At 34.0% G+C, this 24,949-nt stretch overlaps 1 long non-coding RNA gene across 1 annotated transcript in view; it reads right to left on the bottom strand.

Annotated features, from left to right (window-relative positions):
• The window catches only part of LOC123001560 (uncharacterized), a 192,321-nt gene that overhangs the window by 87,858 nt on the left and 79,514 nt on the right, over positions 1–24,949 (bottom strand). Inside the window, exon 9 of the long non-coding RNA XR_008958381.1 lies at positions 5,885–6,015. This is a non-coding gene — a long non-coding RNA (uncharacterized LOC123001560). The remainder of the gene's footprint in view (positions 1–5,884; positions 6,016–24,949) is intronic.

The raw sequence follows: 24,949 nt of genomic DNA, 5'->3' as shown, positions 1-24,949 counted from the left end.
GGTGGTTCCTATGGTGATTATCAATACTTCCATAAAGTCCATCTCTTCCTCCCAATCAACATGGCTATTTTGTATCATTTTCTCTTTTAAGTATAAACACAAAGCAGGACAAGCCCCTGTACCGAACTCTCCTTTATATGTGCAAACTATTTGAAAATGCTTGTTTAGTGTTCTGCTGCCAAGCATTTACACTCATTAAGATGACTACAATTTAGTTAACTTTTCTCTCCAATTTCTAGATGTATGAAGAATATTATCATTCTTCATATCCTGTCTAGTACAAACTCTTTTTATTTTTTTTGTTCAGTCTCCAAAGAAACCCCATTTTGAATAAAAAATATTCATTCAATTCATTCATTTGACACATTTAAAAGACATCTTCTGTAACTTCAGGTTGTTAGAGTTCCATCTTGTTCATGTTCACTCAATGACCTCTCTGGGGCTACGGGTTCCAGGCCCCTTGGAGATTAATATACATACGTAGAAGTGCCCTCCAAGGCTGAGATAGAGGGAGGCTTGCTTGGCCTCCAATGAATCTGTTAGAGATAATATAGTCTTTCCCATTCTTGAAGTGCAGATGGCACCACAAAAGGTCTGTTAAATGTTAGCTGTCAATTAGGTGCATACAAATCCTTTGATCTCACTACAATGACCTTCTGTCCATCCCTCACTCTATAAAATCTGGGGACAAAGGTCCAGACCTTGTAACTGCACAAGGGATCGTCGTCCACCTGATGCCCTCATTAGTAACTTGCCCTGAATAAAAATCTGTGCAGACTGTATAGAGTGGCTTGCTTTATTTTTCAGTCTCAATGTGCCTTCTCACTTTGGAGGATACTTTACCGTCCCTTCTCCATCTTCTAACATAGAATTTAAATTATAACATAGACACATTTCATAAATATAAAAGGGGGGATATTAGGTATTTATCCTAAACATTATGGAAAAACCATAGGTAAAACAGCTTAATGCTTAGGATGTCATAGAAGTGAGATTGAACAATATCCAAGAAAGATAGGGTGATCAAGAACATGGATTCTGTCATGAGCTCTTTAACTTTGGAAACTTATTTAATCTTTCTGTGCCTAAGTTTTCTCACCTATAAAGTAGAACTAATGAGTACTGTGAGTCATTATATGCCCTTGATAACTGTCAGCTATAATGATGAGGACTAGTATGCAAGAAAGAAAAAGATCTATGCAGGAGAAATCTCACAGGAAAAGCACAAATACAGAAAAGTTTAGAACACACTCGGGGAAACAGAAATTATTTTGCTTTTCAGGATTTGGTGGAGCAATAAATAATGGGGGAAAATGAAGCTAGAAAGATAAGCAGGGACCAAAGGTGAGGGACTATTTACTGGGCATAATAATTTTATGATATAAGTTACAGGATGAAGTTTTTGAAAGATTTTATGCAGCAGAATGTTATGGCCAAACGTGCATCTTAGAAACACAAATCTACTAAGAAGTTATGAAATGGATTGGAGAGAAAATTTGAAAGAAGAGAAACTAAATGTGATAGAAACGTGACAGAGATTGATTAGGTAACCTTGGAACTCAGTATTTTTAGGAACTGAAAAGATAAAATTTGGTATGTAGAATGTGTAACTCCCGGGACCATTTTAAGTATTAAGGGCTTAGTTCAGAGTTAACGGTCAATTTATGTTAGTTTATAATTATTATTGTGATGTCTGATATGTTTAAACAAGAATTACTAAACGTTATGACTTAAATGACTCTGGCATTGAATGATAAATTGACAAAATGGAAGAGTGAGTTTGGAACAAGAGATGATGACTTAATTTTAGACACATTATATATGAGATTTCCATGGGATCTGCACAAGCATATGTGTGCAGAAATTATATGAAAGAAGACATTAAGAGTTCAAGTGAGAAGGCTGGGTGTGTGCAATGGGAAGTGGAAGAGTTGTATCCATGGCAACCAACAATATATGGGGTACAGGAGAAGCACTGGGAATAAATGAGTTCACTTAGGGAGACAGATACAAATAAGAAGAGAATAAAGAAAAGACTAAGAACATAACCTTGGCGTTCACTACTTTTTCTTGTATGGATGAAGATCAGTTAGGGAGTGAATGGTCAAGAAGATATGAGGAGAACTAACAATTAGTGGCTTTGAAGGAATTCATTGATCAATAACTCTTACTAAGTGATTACTAATATGCTAGCTGGTATATGTACTTCATAAGCATTCACCTTTTTAATAATGAAAAAAAAAACCCTCTTGTGTAGGTCTAATTATTTAACAGAGAATAAAACTCAGTGCACAGATGGGGTAAGTAAAGTGCCCAAGAATGGAATAAATTCAAGAAGGGCTGTCATCCCAGCTTATGAATACCCTTAGACCAGTACTGACAATGGCCCATGGGCTTTGGCAATTAGAAGGTGTGGCCATCCTAGTGCAGAATGATTGGGGCAATGAGGTAGGGGTTGAAGTCAAATTGCAATATAGTAGGAAGTGGTAGGTCAAGCAATAAAGAAGACAGTACAGATATTTTGTCTAAAATTTATTGGTTCTTTTTCTTTAAGCAAAGGTGAATGCACATAGCCATTATCAGAATAAACTACATTTGCTCTCTGATCATTTGAGGAGGTGGATTGTACATATGAGATTACTTTCCACAAAGATAATTTTACCGTTCAGGATCTTATTCCTTTTTTTTTTTTCCCCAGACTAGCTGACTGCAGTGTCTAGAAATTACCCTTCAACAAACTTTGCATTGCCTAAAGTGTTTCAATATTTGAGTCTGATGAACCCCCAAATAATTGGATTTTATTGAGTTTAATATGGGCCAAGCACTACGCCTAATTCTTCATAGGAAATATTACATTAATCCTCACAAAAGTATAATTTGACATTATTCATTTTTCTGATGAAAAACCTGAGACTTAAAAGATGCCTAAGGTCACAGACCAGAAAATAATAGCGCTGCTAATTAATCTAAGGGCAAATTCATTCCAGGGCCTGTGTGCTACTTCTCGCTAACCAAAATCTCAAAGGCAGTTTATTTTTCCTCATTAATGATTCCAATTGGTGACAGAATCTTAGAGACAGTGAGTTTTAATAGTTATATATACATGACTTAGTTTAATGAGTCAACGATAAATTTTGCATCTCGTAATTTTATTTGATCTTATATTCTTGTATTTGGAAAGTTTTGAAAAGATGATAATTATTGCATGCACTTCTGGGTTCCTTCTGGTTATGTATGAAGTAAACATATTTCCCAAGTAAAACAATGATACCTGGTCTTGGAACAAAAAAAATGTATTTGAAAGAAATTTCTAAGATTATTTTGTTTTTATAACAGGTTTGTAAATGAACTTGTATTTTTCTAAAAGATTTTATTGATTTATCTATTCTAGAGAAAGGGAGAGAGAGCATGCATGAGCAGAGGGAGGAGCAGAGGGGGAGGGAGAAGTAGGGGGAAAGAATCTCAAGCTGACTCCGTGCTGAGTGTGATCCCGATCTCAGGACCCCAAGAACACATCACGACCTTAGCTGAAATCAAGAGTGGTATGCGTAATCAACTGCTCACCCAGGTGCCCCTGTAAATAAACTTTTAAGTTGCATCTTTCACTTTGTAAAGATTATTAAACTTATTAAATGTTTTCTGTAGGCTTTGACTAGATTTGACTAGATTAACACTTGAAATAAATTAATGTCACATTTAACTTTAAGCAATATTTTAAAGAAATAAACAATTTGACTTACCCCATATATTTTACTAAGCATCAAATTTTCCTTGAGTATTTTCCATTCTTGAAAGACAAAACTAATCAATAATTCAAAATTACCACTATTTTAGGAAAAACTTATTTGGTTTTTAAATTCATTAAATCCATTTTCAATATTGTAAAAAATATGATACGAAAAAATTCATTTCTACTACAATCTGTATATTGTTTTTAATTTTATCAAGACATATTTGGAAAAGTAAATGTTTCTTTCTTGTGGTATTCCAATTACTTAACTGAAAATTGCAATAGGCTGGGATTTGGGAAACATGTTTGAGGGCATGTCATGTGACTACTTAAGAACTTTGTAGCAGTCACATAACCATCTGCCTGCATTTAACATCCATACATTAGGGGAGGTTTGATTCAAGGTTTATTCTAACTTAATATTCCAAGATTCTATGGCATGAGTATACTCACCTAGTTAAAATGCTATGTACATTTTTATCAGTGGTTTTGAACTTGGAAAAAGTCGTTTAAGGCATCTATGATCGTCATTTCCTTCCTCTGATGGAAAATTCAATTAGACTGATAAACAGTCATAAAAATAAATAATAGAAATTGATATTGGATATGATATAGCTGTTGAAACGAGTGATCTTGGGGAAGTTGCTATATAAACTGACTCTTGCTATCGTTTTAACTTGCTCGAATATTTTATCTCACAAATCTTTTTTCAGAGTCATATTTTTAAAAAGCATACTTTTCTTTTAATCTCTGAAACAAAAGTAGAGCTTCTGTTCTGTTTGCTTAAAACTTTGCAACGCTTTTTCTTTAATTGGTCCTCAAACTTCAGTGGAAATCAAGCATCACCTCCTCAAACAAAGACTTTGACCTTTCAACTTAATATTGTGTAATTCAAACTATGAGTAAACTTTTGTAAGGAATTTTTCTCACGTGACCTTGAATAGTAGTTGTGTGTGTGTGTGTGTGTGTGTGTGTGTGCGCGCGCGCGTGTGTGTGTGTGTGAGAGACAGAGACAGAGAGACAGAATTAAGAATTCCTTATTAGATTATGGATACTAAATAAAAATGATTAATTTTATTCTCACAATATCATACATACTAAGCTTACAATTATTTCACAAATAAACAACATTTTAATGAATTTAAATACATTTGCTAAATATTTTATCTGTTCATATTTATAGTAGGGATTTCTAATAAAATTCCCTATTGAGCTAAACAAAACAAAACAAAACAAAAAACAATAAAACAAAACAAAACAAAACCTTGGCTAGTTGCCTGAATATTTTTTAATAAAGCTGCTGCTGCAAATCCTGTATCTTTCCATTAACAGACTCTAAAATTTTAAAACATTGCCCACTGCTAAGATACTAACTAAATCTTTTTTTTTTTAAGATTTTTTTTATTTATTTATTCGACAGAGATAGAGACAGCCAGCGAGAGAGGGAACACAAGCAGGGGGAGTGGGAGAGGAAGAAGCAGGCTCTAGCGGAAGAGCCTGATGTGGGGCTCGATCCCATAACGCTGGGATCACGCCCTGTGCCGAAGGCAGACGCTTAACCGCTGTGCCACCCAGGTGCCCCGATACTAACTAAATCTTAACTAGCAGGAATTAATGAACCATATCCCAACAAGTGCCAAAATTAAAAGTGATTGTGTACTTTTCATGAAGCATAGACACAGTATCTTTAAGAACTGAATTTTGGTTTAGTAGGAACTTAGAAATGGAAACTTTCAGGACATTTCCTATTAGTCTTCAGTAAGGTGTGTTATAATGTATCACAAGGGACCAGGGATCATAAGCTGATTTTCACCATGCGTAGTCCTTTTTCCCTTTGTCCTTCACTGAGGCTTATGCTTCCTTTTTTTTCTACCTCTGAAGCACTCCTCAGGGGCTAGTTAGACCAAGATAGAACATTCACCTCCTGACTGTTTCAGTCCTTGAGAAGAAACTAACAGAGTTAAGGAAAAGAAAAGGATAGAGGGAAAAAAAAGGATTAGGAAATCCAGATTTGAAAAGAAAAATTATAGGCAATTATCAATAATTTAAAGTTACCCATAAACTTTGGCACCTATGGTTTCAAACCTAAGTGTGAATATTAGACACCCATTAGAAGAGCATATTAAACTTATCATGTACATTTTTTAGACTTACCATGTAAATGTGTAGTGTGTTAGCATTAATGTTGCACAGTACCAATTATAAATTTGTTCTTCTATTTCTTTATTCTTGCAAAAACTCTCTGAATCAGTGTTGTCAAAGTCCCCATGTTAGAGATACATTTTCTGTAGTAGAAAGAAATGAGGGTAACTGCTGGTGGTTATATATAAAGGTAAATCACATATTATTTATCAATTGATAATCAAAAGGATATTATTTACATTAGAATTCATCCTATGTCAATGTTATATCTACACAAAGAGAAAGATGTGATACATTAAGACAAAATTGCCTGAGAGAATTCTCCAAGATCATTCCCTTACTTTCCTGCTTTTGTCTGCTCTAGGCCGAAGAGTCTTGACTAGAGTGTCATGTAGAGTCCAAACCATTCAGGTTTAAATAGATAGAGATGTTTATACATAGTTGTAATACTAAATTAGTAGGCTTGTTTTTATTTCTTTCGTTTTCTATTAACAGCTTTCAAAGACTACCAAAAGAATGATTGGACTGATATTTATAAGAGAAACTATGTCAGGTGTAGTTCCCATACTTTTATATACAAAATATAAAGGATGTACATAAGATTCTCATTTCAGATACTAGTTTTCCTCTCACTCAGTATCTAGTGATAACTGGCAGAGCTAAGGAAATAGTTCTGTTCTAGCTGATATTTTCTTTACTTTCCAAATACTGTTATCTGCACTTTCCCTTAGCTTATTGCTTCAGCACTCAAATTAGCCTGCTTTCGTTTTGTTTATACACTTGCTCAAATAATAGCATTTAATAAGAGAGCTTTTATTGATTCATAAGAAATGCTTAATTCCCTCCAATACGCTGTAGTCATGCCTGAGTCACCTGTACTTTCTCTCTAATTGGAGAACTCAGTCTCTGAATTTGTGTTTTCCTTGACAATTCTGTTTTTTAAGGATCAGCAATTTTCTGTACAGCAGACAGAGAATCTGAAACCTCTTTGATGTTGAGATAATTTTCTATTCAAGGCAATCGAGGCTTATTGTTTAAGTTTCGATGTAGCTAGTATAGAGAGACTTATATAATCACATGTTAGAATCACTTTCTGCAGAAAACTAAATGAGAAAATATGAAAGTGGACTCTTAGTCGTACAGGAGAAGAAAATCCTTTTCCCTCAGATATTTTTTATCTTTATATCCTTAGTAAAAATATGGTAGATAGCTGATGTCAGAGTCCACTAACTGCCATAAACTTCTTGTCTGTAGCTCCGGGTGCTATAAGACACTGAGGAAAATAACCTAAAGGTTTTAATGTTAAAAGATGAGCTTCTAGGGATGACTGGATGGCTCAGTCGGTTGAATGTCTGCCTTGGGCTCAGGTCATGATCCCAGGGTCCTGGGATGGAGCCCCACATTGGGCTCCCTGCTCAGCGGGGAGCCTGCTTCTTCCTCTCCCACTGCTTGTGCTCTGTCTCTCTCTTTCTCTCAAATAAATATTTACAATCTTTTAAAAAAATAAATTAAATTAAAAAAGAGAGGAGCTTCTAGATTCTAAATTCCAGTTCTATAGCTTTTCATCATGTGTGAGCTTGGACAAATTATCTAAGATATCCAAGACCAGTCAAAATCCATTTCAACAGAAGAAAAGAAAACACATGTCACCAAACATGAAAGAAAAGTTATGTGGTTAAGAATATGTAGAGAATCAAACTAAGAAATTTTTAAAAGGTGCTAGAATCATTTTTCTCTGATTTGATGAGAAAACTGGAGTTTCAGGTATAAAGAACCTGCTATGTGTTGAGGAGAATAGATTATAAATGAAACAATCTCTTTATAAATTGCAAAATGATACAAGCTTCCAAAGAAAGGATCAAGCCTATATGTAAAAAATAAACAACCCACAAAATTTTCAACTGCAACATGGACTGCTCAAAAATAATAAATTGTGAGAAACAAATAAACAAATCAAAAAATGGGCAGAAGATATGAACAGACACTTTTCCAATGAAGACATACAAATGGCTAACAGACACATGAAAAAATGTTCAAAATCATTAGCCATCAGGGACATTCAAATCAAAACCACACTGAGACACCACCTTACGCCAGTTAGAATGGCAAAAATAGACAAGGCAAGAAACAACAATTGTTGGAGAGGATGTGGAGAAAGGGGATCCCTCCTATATTGTTGGTGGGAATGCAAGTTGGTACAGCCACTCTGGAAAACAGTGTGGAGGTCCCTTAAAAAGTTAAAATTTGAGCTACCCTATGATCCAGCCATTGCACTACTGGGTGTTTACCCCAAAGATACAGACGTAGTGAAGAGAAGGGCCATATGCACCCCAATGTTCATAGCAGCATTGTCCACAATAGCTGTATCGTGGAAGGAGCCGAGATGCCCTTCAACAAATGACTGGATTAAGAAGTTGTGGTCCATATATACAATGGAATATTACTCAGCTATCAAAAAGAACGATTTCTCAACATTTGCTGCAACATGGACGGCACTGGAGGAGATAATGCTAAGTGAAATAAGTCAAGCAGAGAAAGACAATTATCATATGATTTCTCTCATCTATGGAACATAAGAACTAGGAAGATCGGTAGGGGAAGAAAGAGATAAAGAAAGGGGGGTAATCAGAAGGGGGAATGAAACATGAGAGACTATGGACTATGAGAAACAAACTGAGGGTTTCAGAGGGGAGGGGGGTGGGGGAATGGAGGTGGTGGGTAGTAAGGAGGGCACGTATTGCATGGGGCACTGGGTGTTATACGCAAGTAATGAATCATCGAACTTTACATCGGAAACCGGGGATGTACTGTATGGTGACTAACATAATATAATAAAAAATCATTAAAAAATAAAAAATAAAATAAAAAATAAATAAATAAAAGTTGCATGATCAAAAATAAAAATAAAAATAAATAAATAAAACATTTTAATTTTAAAAAATTATAAATCAAGGTCTTTACATTTAGGATATAAAAGACAAAACTGAAAAACTTTTAATTTTATATCAAGCTCTCTATTTTAAGTATGAGTTATTAAATGCTCAATATTAAAGTTAAAATTGTAACTTATTACATATATAAACTTAAGATATTTCAAAGATTTATCTAGCCAATTAATTACTGAAGAAAACAGTAAGATGTAAAAATTAGTTCAGGGTGAGTCCGAAAAGCATGCATATATGCAATCAGGAATCTGAAATAAATTTGTTTTATAAATGCAAAATTAGATTTCTTTTTGTATTGGAAGGTGATCAACTGCACCCGTAACAGACAAATTTGTTTGTATTTCAATGGAAAATAATAATTTGCATTGTTATTCATTTTCTACATCTTACAAAGTAGTAAAATATCAATGAGAAGCAAAGACTCCACGCATTAATATAACCCTTCTGGGTTGTAGTGTTTCAATGAAAAGACACTTTTTAGTCTATGTCAATTCTTCTCAAGGGTTTAAATTAAATGACGTCATCAGACATGGAAAAGATTCTGAATATTTGTTGTGACATTTTTTAAAATAAAAAAAATCATAATGGTGAAATACACAGAAATAAAGTAAAAGTTTTGTAAGTAAATCTGACCTATGGTTAACTTAAGATACTCTGTTGATGAGATAAAGTTGCCTACTGCTTAACTTTCTTCTACTTCTTTCCTGGTAATAACACCTCTGTTTGCCCATAGGAAACATATACCTCAAATTTAGACAAAGCTTTGATCATGGAATTAATACATTTAGGTATGAGTTAGTGTGTTAATTAGAGAAATGCAGTAAGTACTCATAGTAAATAAATATGTTAAGCAAACTTAGAAAAATACGGTGCCCAGCTAGCAGATGTAAAAAAGAAGAAAACTTAGTTAATTGAATATGTCACAGAGGAAAGAAAACAAGCAAAAAATAGCCCACAAAACATACATAAGTCCAAATATAATAGAAACCAAAATATATATAATTAGATTATATTCTTCCCTTTAAAAAGTGTTTAAATCAACTAAATAATAACAATTAATAGTAACATATGTTGTTATAAGAAACAAATTATAGTGGCACAGAGAGTTTTAGAAATGTGAGGGTAGATTATATAAGTTATGATTCAGTGATTTAATAGGTTATTATACAGTCACAGAATGTAATTTGTGGTAAGTCCACCCTTCCAGGTGCACAGACACAAAAAACTTGGAAACATCATTGATACACATAGCTAAGTCAACAAAAAATAGTATAGCACTACCCCAACACGCAGACAGAATACAATCATTCATCAACATTCTCCCACTACTTTCCTGAACTAATTCACCATCATTTCTCAACTGAATTATTTCAACATCCTCCTAACTGTTTTCCATAATGGCTGATAGTGATCTTTTCAAAATAAAGTCAGCTTCTTGTATTCCTCTACTCCAAACTGAAAAAGGTCTTCATTTCAAACAGTTATAGCTTCATAAGTCATTGTAAGAATTTTGACTTTTCCTCTTGGACTGGACACGTGCGGGTGGATTTCAAGTTTTGGAGCATGAACAATTAAAATAATGAATTTCCCACCAATTAGACTCTGTATGACATATTGAAGTTGCTCAGTAAATATTAACTGAATAAAGGAAAGAACAATGAGTGATTACATCTTCTGACATGTTTTTTCTCAAAGTAGAGGGACCAGACATGCTAAAAGATACAAGGTATAGTAAATGCAAATAGTTGTAGCATTAAAATTGATGTAACAGACATGCAGAGTGATAGCACTCCCCAAAATTAAAGAGTGCATATTTTTCCAAGCACATATGAAATCTTTGCAAAATATAATAGCATAATTATCTTTTTTTTAAAGATTTCATTTATTTATTTGAGAGAGAGAGGGAACATGAGCAGGAGGAGGGGCAGAGGGACAAGCAGACTCCCCATTGAGCAGAGAGCCCCACATGGGGCTATATCCCAGGATCCTACAATCATGACCCGAGCTGAAGGCATGTGCTTAACTGAGTCACCCAGGCACCCCAATAGCATAATAATCTTTAAAGGAAGTAGCAAATACATTCCAAATAATCAACGTCAAATATGCCACATTCTATGTCAACAATGCAATGAATTTGATTTTTTTTTTTTTTGAGGGACACAAGCAGGAAAGTTTATTAAAGTGCAAGTGTTACAGGATTCCTTCTCCTTTAGTGCCCACAGTTCTTAGTCGCGCAGCTTTAAAGAATGAAGAAGTAGACCAGATGAAGAGTGGTGGGCAGCAAAGTTCACTGAGCAATAGTAAAGTTTATTTATTTTTATTTTTTATTTTTATTATGTTCAGTTGTCCAGCATATAGCACATCATAAGTTTTTGATGTAGTGTTCAACAATTCATTAGTTGCACGTAACACCCTTGCTAATCACAATAAATTTGATTTTAAAATATGTCTTAGTTCTTTAATACTTGGATAAAAATAATATTGTCATAATTTATAGATGACAAAAAAATTATTATGCTACTATGAAAGAAATTACCAAATAATCAAAGATGAGTGATAAAGAAAATGTAAATATTAAAAATTATTAGATATACCCAAAATGCTTCTTAAAGGTAATTATATACATATGTGATTTATATTATTTAAAACAAGCAAGCAAAAATGTAAAACTAGAACCACAGAATAGAAAACAAATAAGGAAAATAAAATAATATATAGATTAGAATAGAAATTAAGAAAAATGGTATTTTAAATGAAAATCTCATTCTTAGAAAAGATTGACGTAGATGAATATCTGACAAAACTTATCACAAACAAAATTGAGAGAGCACACACATATTTATACACATTACTAAAAACAATAAAATGTATATAATAAAAAATATAACAAACTTCAATATCATTGAAGAACACTGAAAAAATTCATGGCAAACATTTTTAAGCTTAAATGAAACACATTTTTTAAAGCAAATATAAAGCATTAATGGCTCTTATCAAAAAGACAAGAGATAAATGCTGACAAGGATGAAGAGAAAAGGAAACCCTTACATATTGTTGTTGGAAATGTAGATATTTCCACTATATTTCCCACTATAGAAAACAGTCTGGAGATTCCTCAAAAAATTAAAAATACAACTACCATATGATCTACAACTCCCTGTTTATGGTATATATCTGAAATAAATAAAAATAGCATCACTATCTTGAAGAGATATCTGGACTCTCATGTTAATTGCAGCATTATTCACAATAGCTAAGACATGGAAACAACTTGTATCCATCATCAGATGATGGATAAAGAAACTGTGGAAACTGTATTTTATATACATACAGATATATAGAGATACAAATATTCATATTTATATCTGAATGGATATATGTGGGAATATATATATATACACACACACATATATATGATATCATGTATTTAGATATGTGGAATCTAAATAAGTATCAAACACATATAAACAGAGAGTAGAATGGTGGTTGCCAGGAGCTAAGGGGTAGGGAAATGGGGAGATATTGGTTAATGGGCACAAACTTTCAGTTATAAGATGAATAAATTCTGGGGATCTAATGTATGGAATGGTGACTATGGTTAATAATATTGCATTGCTGGCTTGCAAGTTGCTATGAGAGTAGAGTTTTAATGGTCTCACTATGACAACAACAACAAAATGGTGATTGTGTGAGGTAACGGATGTGTTGCGGTAAGTATTTTACAATACATATATGCGTCGAATCATCACATTAAGTTCTTTAAACCCAAACAATGTTAAATACCTTAACATAGTTGAAAAAAAGAGAAACTTGGGTAAGTTTTGCAAACAATACTCAATGAAAAAGAAAACTGAAAATGACAATTGTAATTTTTGTAAATTTTAAAACCACACAAACAAAGCAGTACTAATATTTACAGATGCACACATTTACTTTTAAAAATATACCTGAGAAAGATATATAGCAGCTACACCACCAGAAGTGATGACATTTGGGCAGGGTCAGAAAGGTATAAGACCACAGAGATGAAATGGGCTTGGGACATCAACTGAATAACTAAAATATGAGTCTTTGAAAAAAAAGTTGAAATTAATCTTGCCACATGCTAATTTTAAAATATATAGAGAGAAAACTCAAAATGGATAAAAGACTTAAATGTGAGACAGGAATCCATCAAAATCCTAGCAGAGAACATAGGTGGCAACTTTTTCAACTTATCCGCAGCAACTTCTTTCTAGACACGTCTCCAAAGGTAAGGGAAACAAAACAAAAATGAACTACTGGGACATCATCAAGATAAAAAGCTTTTGCACAGCAAAAGAAACAGTCAACAAAACTAAAAGGTAACCTGAGGAATAGGAGAAGATATTTACAAATGTCATATCAGATAAAGGGCTAGTATCTAAGATTCATAATGAACTTAATTAAACTCAACATCCAAAGAACAAATAATCCAGTCAAGAAATGGGCAGAAGTTTTAAACAGAAATTTCTCCAAAGACATACAAATGGCCAATAGACATATGAAAACATGCTCCACATCACTTGGCATGAGGGAAATACAAATCAAAACCACAATGAGATATCGCCTCACACCAGTCAGAATGGCTGAAATTAACAAGATAGGAAACAACAAATGTTGGTGAGGATGTGGAGAAAGGGGATCCCTCTTACACTGTTGGTGGGAATGCAAGCTGGTACAGCCACTCTGGAAAACAGTATGGAGGTTCCACAGAAAGTTAAAAACAGAGCTACCCTACAGCCCAGCAATTGCACTACCAGGTATTTTCCCAAAAGATACAAATGTAGTGATCCAAAGGGGCACCTGCACCACAATGTTCATGGCAGCAATGTCCACAATAACCAAATAGTGGAAAGAGCCAAGCTGTCCATCAACAGATGAATGGATAAAGAAGATGTGGTATATTTATGCAATGGACTATTACTCAGCCACCAGAAAGGATGAATACCATTTACATCAACGTGGATGGAACTGGAGGGTATTATGCTGAATGAAATAAGTCAGTCAGAGAAAGACAATTATCATATGGCTTCACTCATATGTGGATATAAGAAACAGCACAGAGGATCATAGGAGAAGGGAGGGAAAACAGAATGAGAAGGTATCAGAGAAGGAGAAAAACCATGAAAGACTCTTAACTATAGGAAACAAACTGAGGGTTGTGGAAGGAGAGATGGGTGGGGGGATGGGGCAACTGGGTGATGGGCATTAAGGAGGGCACGTGATGTGATGAGCACTACTGTTATACGGAACTGATAAATTATTGAACACTCCATCTGAAACTAATGATGTACTATAAATTGGCTAATTGAATTTAAATAAAAAAATAGAGAGAGATGCTGAGTGTATGTGTATATTGTTTTACATTTCAGTTTTCTGTTGGAATATTTCACAATTAAAAATAAAACATTTAAATAAAGCAATTAAAATTTTGATAAGCAGTATGTAACAAGAATGGGTTTTAATGCCCGTTACTGCTTTTCCTTTCTGAGAACTGATGGGAAGCCATTTATTTCCTCTCCTATTTCTTCACTTGGGAATGGGAGCATACCAGTCAAGACGGCAAAAAAAAAAAAAAAAAAAAAGGTATAGGTAATTGAAAAATCACATTTTATAATGTATGTAGAAGCTTTTATAACCTGTATATTTATCACAGTCCAGATGTTTTTATGATTATTTGGTTGTTATGAATAAAATGATTGCAAGCAGTATTTCATTATATTCTTTTTACCAATTGCCAGGTTATGTATAGGTTCGATTCCAGAACAGGTGGAATCTGCAAAATCTGGCTTTCAGTATATATATTTTTTATTTTATAAAACATATATGCCATACACTGTGTGTATGAATTTTTTTCATGTGTATGTATCTTAACCATGGGGGTGGAGGTGAAGTTTTGAAATTCATCTTCTTACTTCACTCTCAATTGCTGAATGCACACAATATTTCAAAAGATGTACTTAGGTGACACAAATTTGTGAAGTGAGTTTAGACTGACAGGTGCATGACACAGGTCAAAATGTTAACAGAGAGGAGTGGGTTAGGAAAGCACAGGGATATCCCTGAAATGGGAATGCAACAAAACACAAGCTATTTCTGAGTAGTCAGAGAAGATCTCATGGAGAAATTAATCCTCTGTGGTAAATATTTAAGGGCAGAGTGAACAAGCAGGGCAATTACAGAGTGTATTGTCTGACTTTTGCAAACAAGAGGCAAGAAGCCCCTGAGCTGGGTTGCACTGAATGGAAGGATGCTGGTCAAATGGCTTCTCTACTCGGCTTTCTAAATAGTTTATGACAATTGACTCTGTGTGCTTTGTAATTGGGCCTGATGGCTCTGTAATTACTTTGTCTCAACAAACACTAAAATTGTGAATAGGTTTTATTTTTTCATTTGTGTTTTTCTTGCCAGTTCCTCCTTTGGGACCTGTAGCTGTAGCAACTTGATGACAATGTGTTTGTGGGAGAAGAATGTGTCCGGTGATTGTTTATCTTTCTTATTTCTGTTTTACTCAGCTTTGCTGCCTAGGCATTGTACTTCACATTCCCATTCCCCAGGAAGACAGTAATGTCTTTACTGAATTTACCTTTTGTTACCTAGCTATTGGAGATTAATGTTGAGGGAATCTGGTGTCAACTCTGCCTGGGAAGAAAGGGGCTCGACCAAAAAGCAGAGAGTCTTTAGAGACATAAAAGGGCCTGGCTTTCAGCCATTTGAAGCTTGTTAGATCACCATGATTTATGTTACTGCCCATGCTGCATGGTTTGTTCTGTGTATATATTTTTATGTCTCTGTGCAAACTAACTTCTAATGATGCTGTGCATTCCTATCCTATCTTTTCTGTAGCTTTCAATAAGATACAACCTCATATCACAGTTCTGCCTGTGAGCCGACAACTTAATGCTCACAGACAGGGTCAGCTCTATCCTAGGCTTCAGGACATGCATTTATGATTTTGAAATTAAGAAATAAAAATCACAGAGTGAGACTTTCTACTGACCGCAGTCATTTTCCATGGGATATGATTATTTGAACTTTGGTGATCCCAGAGAGTTCTATGCCATGCCAAATTACAGCTATATGTTTTCATTTCTTTTTCATGGGATCAATATAAAAACCTCTTATTTTGTATGACTGACATCATAATAAAACAAACATAACTGTTCTTAACTAAAGTAGAATTTCCTGATAATTCAGAGCAGCTTTAATGACCATAATTCACACATTATATTTTTTCTATAATATGCAGTAACAAATTAATTGACTTCCACTTAGACAAAAGTATATGATCAGATTTTTTCCCCAAATTTTATTATAGACTGTTGAATTTTTGCCAACATAATCCTAAGCAATAGATGGAGAAATCACCTGGTGAGCTAGCCAAAACCAAATATGATTCAGTATGCATGCAATGGGACCTGAGAATTTACTAAACACCTTAGGTGTTTATTACCGAAGTAAAAACCCTAGGTGTTAATTACCACAGGTGGTCTGAGGACAACATTTTGAGAAATACAGGCAAAAATTTCTGCCTACATAGGGATTCCCTTGATTTTAATATAAAGCACAGTGATGACTTCCATTAGTCATAATTCTAGGACAAACTAATAGTAGTGAAAATATAATCTATACAACATTCTAGTACACCTTAACAGGATTCAATGTAGGTTCTCATTGATGATGTCGAACCTTTATTTAACAGACCCTGATAAACAAACAAAAATAATTTAATGTTTCACCAATGGACTAGAATAATGTAGGGTATATTTTATCTTCTCTGTTGTCAGTATTGCTTCTCTCCAATCTAATAGTGTGGAGTTAGGTCACATTTATTAACACCTCTCCAGACAAAGATAGGTATAACCTATAAAAGAACAATGGGACCACAGAGCCTTGCAGAGCTGAAAGATGAAGGAGAATCATCCAATGGCAAAGGCAAGGTGTTTGACTAAAATAGATCAGAGAAATCTAATCTGGCCCTGAGATACAGGCACTAACAAATAGGAACTGACCACAGATAAAAAGGAGGCACCCTAACAAGGTAAGAGAGTTTAGCAACTGGAAATGCAAAATTGACATTTTTGTTATTAAATCTACAAATGCTGGAAATCAACATCAAAGTTGGTTATCAACAGGCAACAAATTTCCAGCTCCTAGGACAGTTGACCAGTTAATCTAGTCAGAGCTCTGGTGTTCTAACAGAGAGAGGAGAGGGGTGTATGCAACCTAGCTGGACACAACAGCATCCAAACCCATAGGGTTTCCAATGGCAAATCTCACGCTTTTTGAAATCCCTCAGGGTATAACCACAGTAGGGAACATAAGTCACAGAAAACAAAGCAGACCTTCAGTAGAAAGGGGAGATTGTTTCTCTTGAAGACACCTGATATCCAAATAACAAAAAAGTGTACATGTTTTGGCCAGACCAGTTGGTAGGGGATCATTCCAAAAGGAGTGGAGAAAAGACAGATAACAACTGCACTTGTTGTTATGGAAATGCATTTTTATGTGGTCAAAGGACAGGGCTATCCCATTGTTTAATTTTGGCTTTCATAGTTGGATCAATTTGAACTTACAGAGTCACAACTTATTCAGGAGTGATTATATAAATTCAGTATGTAAATTATATTTCAGATAAACTTACCATTACCCTTAAAAATGCTCTTTTTTTTAAACCTTTAAAGATGGATGTACTGTATGTCAATAAGTCCAATGGACTGCTACAAAAGAGCATTGTTTCTGCAGATACAGTAAATGAAGTGGTTGTCTTGGTAATAATTAGGTGCTAAAGCATACCAAAAATGCATATCTCTAATTCTAGAAATGTAGGGATACCAGATACTGCCATCATGGGAGAGTAGGGTCATGGGAACTGAAATACACTGAGAGATTAAACACATTTACCTCATATTATATTTATTGAGAGGTATCAGCTTATTCTGAATCATTAATTCACACCACCTCTTCTCCAGCTTGTTTAGATATTCTTGTAAAGTAATGAAAATAGCTAAAATGTATGGAGGAGTTAATACAGTAATAGCTCCTCAAAACAAGTTTTTTACCAAGCTTACAAATAACGAGACTGGGAATATAATCAAAGTGACTTCACCTGATTACATGACTAGAAATCAGCAGAACCACTGATATAAAGACCAGTCCTCAGGCTCCACCAAAGTCCTACATTTAATTCCTATGGTAAGCAGAATTCTAAAATGGCATCCTGCAAGGTCCTTGGGACAATGAACTGGATGGATTTTACTCCTGTGATTAGGTTGTGTTACATAACACAGTTAACCTTCAGATAGGAAGATTATCTGGATAGCCCTAAACTATTCATATGAACCCTTAAAAGAGTTTTCTCCAGTAGTCACAGAGGGGAAGTCGGAAAGATGTACTTTGGCCTACTCTGGAAGAAAGCTGACATCTTGGTTCCAAATTGCTAATGGAGAGAGGCAGCTTCTAGCAGCTAAGAGCAGTCCTCATTCAAAAGCTATCAGGGAAATGGGGACCTCAGTCCTACAACCACAAAGAATTGATTTTTGCTAGTATAAAAGAGAACTTGGAGGTGAATTTTTCTCCAGATTCTCCAGACAAAAACCCAGCCAGGATAGCATCTTGAGTTCAGTCTTCTGATAACCTGAGCAGAAAACTAAGCCAGGTCCTGCCAGACTTCTAACCTATAAAACTGTGAACTAGTCAATGGCTATTATTAAGTTTGTGGTCCTTTGTTACACAGCAATAAAAAAACTAACCACCCCCTGTTTGCTGCCTCTCTGTGAGGAAACTCTACCCACTTCGTGTTTATACATGCTGGTCCCTGTGCAAGGCTCTAAAGATACAAAAATCAGTTAGTTTTATTGTCAGTGTGAATCAATTTACTTGGTGTCAAAGATAGTCAAGAATAGTATAACATGATTATTTTAGTAAATACATTCTTTGAAAAAAAATTTAAGCCAAGTATCAAATGCCTTTGAACATATCTCCACTCTGCTTTTATCTATATCTTATAGATAAATGTTCTATATCTATATCTTATATCTATATGTTAAGAATGTAACTCTCTCAATGTTGGCACCAATGCTATTGAAAATCTCATTTTATCGGCGAGTTATTCCAGAAAATCTGTGGTACCCTTAGGGAATGATCTAAATTTTCCTTTGTCTACAAATTTAGGGTTTTACAGTCTTTCCATATCATCTGTTTATATTTGTTCTTTATTATATAACAAGAAAATTATGAAATATTTCCAATTCTTACATCATTGATTAGTGAGACATCTTCATTTTGGCACAGTCTGGCCAAATTTTATTTCCAAATAAATTAGTAGGAATGGCTTTGTCTAATACTTTTGTTATGACCTATGCTAATGTTCTTTACTTGTTCCCTTTTTATTTTTACTGTGCATGCAGATTAATATCCACTGAAGTATGAGATTAACCAATATTTAAGAGTTAATAATTAAGTTCCAATGTCTTATACTTACCGATAACAATTAGATGAAAATTATTACCAATAATATGAAAACATAGAAAGATTTGTATGAAAATAATATTACTCCAATCTCCCATGATAAATTATGAAGTTGATCCTGAGTTATTAGCAAATCTGCTTTCCAGCAGGAAAAATAGCAGTACTGTCACTATTAGCAACATTCATATTGTAATTATTGCAAAACTTGAGGCATCTCAATTAGGAAGATACCCTGGAGCAAGTTTACTTATAGGCAACATAAATGAAAAAAACAGAATAAACTTAATTGATTGAACTTCTTTCTTGAGGGACTTGAAATCTTCCTAAAGCCCATAAATTCTAAAAGGCAAAATACAATAAGTATTAATTAAATATTCTGTTATGGTTTATTGTGGTAGAAATATGAATATAAGCTCAATTATGGCATATAGACAATTATATTGAACTAAACCTCACGAATAATTTTATAACTGAAAAGAACCTGCAGGTCTTTTAATTCACCTGTGTCAGTCTCAAGATGGAGAAATAAGTCCATAGTGTCAAACAAGTCAAAAATAATAAATATATGTTGGGTAAAATCTGTATAAATATGAGAGCATTCTATTATTTGATGTTTATCCAGTAGACCTTCAATCACTCCCATTTCAGGGAAATCAAAGCTCTCCTCTGTCCATGCTCTTCTTCAGAATCTGTCCACTCCAATGACTTCAAAAGAGATCTCTTTGTCTCTGACAACCAAATCAATATTTTTAGCCCTGACCTCACATACAACTCCAGATCAATATTTTCTACTATTTCTGCAATGTCTTCAGCTATTTGCTTTTCCCTCATCTCAAACTCATGGTATTTAGCATTGAAGTTTTCAAAACTCTATATTCACATTTTATGTAACTTGGTGCACCATTATAAATGAATAAACACTTCCAGTTCGTGTGTGTGTTTGTATGTTCGATTTATTTAAGGCAGAAATCTTGATCAGAAATTCAACTCTGGAATTGGTTTCTGCAGAAGTAAAATCTCTTTATGGCAGAACCACCAGCAATATTTTGGGGAAATGTAAAGACTTGCTCCATTTTTAGAATTGTACCTATGCTTCTTTAAAAAAAAAAAATTGGATTTAGAAAGTGAAGTCAAAAGCAGCAATTATTTCAATTTTTCTTTTTTTTTTTAAGTGTGAGACTGACTTTTTTTTTTTTTTAAAGATTTTATTTATTTATTCGACAGAGATAGACAGCCAGCGAGAGAGGGAACACAAGCAGGGGGAGTGGGAGAGGAAGAAGCAGGCCCATAGCAGAGGAGCCTGATGTGGGGCTCGATCCCATAACGCCGGGATCACGCCCTGAGCCGAAGGCAGACGCTTAACCGCTGTGCCACCCAGGCGCCCCGAGACTGACTTTTTATAGTCCCTAAGGCTAACTGTTCTGATGTTCAAGAACCTTCTCATCCCTTAGAGGTGGAACACATGTCAATTCCTCTTTGGGATTTAGAAGCCGTCTGTACTTTGCTATGTTACAATAGATCTGTGCTCACCACTCAATTAGCACACTTAGGACCCTGGCTTTTTACCCAGCTCTATTGTGTACTCCTCAAGGAAAAGGACTCTGAATTATCACTAACACAGTGAATTACACTATAAATTATTATTCAAATACTGTTTTGGTTGTGATGCAATTTCCGAACTGGAAAAAGAGTTTTAAAGGGTAACGTGAGTTTCGTCTGCATCATTTTTCACTTTCTCCATTCCCCATTCCTTACACAACTGTCTGTTCAAAGTCTACACTGTTGTCAGAGAAAGAACAGTCTTTCATTAATCCAATAATGGATTTTCAAGGCCTATTTTAGGGCAAATTGCTGTGACAGACACCGTGTGGTAAAGAAGATGAATAGGGTATGGTCTCTTCCCTTGAGGAATTTACAGTCTAATATGGAGGTCAGCCAACTAAAGCCTGTGGGCCAAATTCAGTCCACCACTTATTTTTGTATATTAATTTTTCTTTTATTGAAATACAGCCATGGTGCTTAAGTGACAAATTGTTTGCGGCTGCTTGTGCATACCACAATTAGAGTTGAATATTTGTAACAAAGTTTGAGTGGCCTGAAAAGCCTAGTATGTTTATTACTTGGCCCTTTGCAGAACAAGTTTACCAATCACTGGTTAAGTAGATATTATACACTGAAATAGAAGAACAGGCAAAATGTTAAAACTGGGCTTAAAAATGTTATGGAAGGTATAATTTAATTAAAACTTTAAGAGTAAAGGGAAATTCTGTGAGCAACAATTTATGTGGACTCTGAGAAACAAGTAAGCATTAAAAAAAAATGAAATGAAGAGTGAGCACTGGTTGCTACCAGTTTTGAAGTGCTATCAAAGATAAAGCATATAGCTCCATAAAATACACACCTAATTAGGACACAGTAGTGGAGGAAGATTTCCAGACAATTATAAAAGGGGTTTCATGGTATTAAAGGTGCCAATTCTAGATGTTGTTAATGTGATTATATAAATATCTTCTTATAGCCACATCAAATATATACTGGATCTTATTTATTATTACAGATTAGGTTGACCATTAAAATCAACATCCACATTTTTATTTACAAAAATAAGAGTCTATACTAATAAAACTCTATGAGGTATATACCTTTGGACTTCCTAAATATGAACTTAATAAATTTAAATAAAGTATTTTAATAAATTTGCATGAAATATCATAGCACAATTATGGAGGGAGAAAAGAAGAAAAAAACATAATTGGTGAGATTTTTGAGTGTGTAGATATTTATGGGTAATAATGATAGTAAATATTCATAGAAGTTCAAGGGTTCAAACATATTTGCTGGAATCATGTACTGAAGTTACTATTCTCACTTTTGTTTTATTACCCATTGTCATTATTCTTTTACATAGCATATCTCCTCCATTTTGTAATCTTACATGATATCCTTCAGATTAACATTAAATATTTAAACAAATTGTCTCCTAACTTGTTGTCTGTTGTCTGGTTTTCACATTACTTTTAATCTTGTGTTCATTTATTTCCTAATAATTAAGGCAGAAATTATATGAATTATGTTTTATTTATAGTTTGTGCACTAATCAACAATTCCATAACATTATGTTAAGCAATAGTTTAAAAACAAGAATAGGCTCCTTGTAGTGCTAAGAACATACTGTCTTGGTAATATAATTGAAAATTATAGTAGTGTAAAACCTCACCATAAAAATATTATAATACATTTTGAAAATGAAAGATATATGATATTAAAGAAAGTATAATTTCCATGTAAAAGTATCCTAGAATGTTAAAATATTTATATGATCTTGAGAGAAGGTTAAGACATGTAGGTCTCATATATAAATCATAGTTCTCATGCATTTGGGATAATCTTGGAATATTTAGGGGTTTTTTTGCTCCAATCCAAGCAAGTAATATGAAAACAAACCTTTGATAAGAATTAAGCTATTATCCCGGCATTGAGCTCATTTAGGTTCATTGGGGACAACAAATAATGCTATCTAATTAATTAGAATGACAGGAAACTGCATGACACATTTCTTATGGCTGGCTGGTTTAACATTCTAAAACCCTCCTGTTGATTAGAACTTGCATGTTTTAAATAGAAAAGGATGTTAGACATCCCATCTGTTGTGAAGCAGAGCTTCAGGAAAAAAAAAATAAAAAAGGTACACTCCAGTCTTGATAAGTTCAAGTCAGTAGAACAAGACAAATGTAACATGTTATCTGATACACAACATAGCAGGCTAACTGTTTCCAAAATTATTTGGTTTTCCATCAAGCTACAATTAAGGAAAATAACTATTTGAAATCTTGGCAGTTTAACCCTATTCATCATAATGCAGAACACCTAGCTCAAGTTCAAAATTCTTCTTCCTTGTGTGTATGTGTGTACAACAGGCACAGTCAAAGAAGCACTATTGTTTTACCCTCGGCACATTATGCTATAATATAGACTATTACTCAGACCTTCATTCCCAATTATACATATATTCTGAAAGAAATTTGTTAGAAAGCATACACTTAAAAATACACAATTCTATTTCATAGCTGAAAACACTAATGGAAAAAATTATGTATTTTTATATTTCACATATGTTTGAAAAGTATATGAATGGAAAATGAATGAATATATTTAAGTCCATCTGAATTGGGCTGAAACTAGATTTACCATACATTTATATGATACCACATGCAGTCTTCTGTAAAATATGAATGTGTAATTATGCTAGTTGATAAATGCTTGGCCTAAAGCAGAATTGAACCAAAATCCACAATTATTTACCAAAACAGAATTAGCTAGTGCTCTGGGAGGACCATCTATAATGCCTGTAAAACTCTCAAACCCATAGAATTACTCATCAAAAATAACTATAAGAAAACTAAAAGTGAAATAATTTTAAAAAAACCCTTTATACTTAAAAAAAATTAATTCTACTGGAAATACCTTTCTTCAGTTTGAAAATGGAAAGCACAAGCTATTCAACAATAAATTGTTTAATCCATCACTAATCTCTAAGTGATATGCAAAGCAGGAACTAGGACCACTAGATGGATCAAGGACAGAAGCTGAGAAGAAATTTATCTTGGTATATAATGAAAGAGGAATAATGGCAAGTAATTGCCACTAGCAAAATTTCAGCTCATCAAGGCAAATCTGCCAAATGCTATACTTATCTAGAGATAAGTAGAGATGAAAATGAGATATCATCAACCAGGAAATGGAACTAGATTAGAAGACCAAGATGTAAGTCATAGGTGTTCAAAAAAGGAAATCTTATTTTGAAAGCATAAAGATAAGAGGCAGCAAAAGAATCAACAAGGGTGATCTAGAAAATAAATTAAGGTGTTAGTGAGGAAGACAAGGAGATAGATAGATAGATAGATAGATAGATAGATAGATAGATAGATGATAGATGATAGAGTTAGATAGACATAGTCATAAACACACATACATAAAGCATATATGAAGTATATGTGTGTGTGTGTGTATTCTTAGTCAAAACACAAAATAGTTACTTCATGCACACTACACCAGCAATGTGTGGGTTCTTTATAAAGAGAGAACCAAAAGGAAACTGACACCTTGGTGAGGTTGTCTCCAATTCGAATCTGTATTTTTCTAGCTCTGCTCTCTCTTCCCATCATTTTTTCTATCCGTTAATTTCTCCCTGCTAAACCTTTCTCAGACTTGTCTATGTTTTTTGTTGTTGTTGTTTGTTTGTTTGCAATTCCACAAAGGAAACAGCACTTGCTTCCATTATACTGATCTCTTTAGATACATTCACACTTCCTCAGAAGTGGTTCTTTATTCTACACATAAAATGAGATTTTTAGTGTTCTTTATTTTTTTTAAAGATACAGTACAAAGTTAATAAACTAATCTACCTGACCCTGCCTATACTTCTTTGATATCATATACATCATATATCATATATATTGAAGAATAAAACAGTAACAAAAATGGCTCAAGTTCCAGTTCTGTCCTGGAACATAATCCTGAGCAAGTTTCTCAACTCTCTAAGCCTTGGTTCAATTATCTCTAAAATGGGAAATTATAATTACTTGGCTTGAGAGATAACTGGAAGGATTAGAAATTATAAATGTAAAATGCTAGGACTGTA

Source organism: Ursus arctos, unplaced genomic scaffold, assembly GCF_023065955.2.
Source record: "Ursus arctos isolate Adak ecotype North America unplaced genomic scaffold, UrsArc2.0 scaffold_9, whole genome shotgun sequence".
In the NCBI taxonomy this organism is placed as follows: domain Eukaryota; kingdom Metazoa; phylum Chordata; class Mammalia; order Carnivora; family Ursidae; genus Ursus; species Ursus arctos.
The sequence above is the reverse complement of the archived record's forward strand: the minus strand, read 5'-3'. Positions and strand labels throughout refer to the sequence as shown.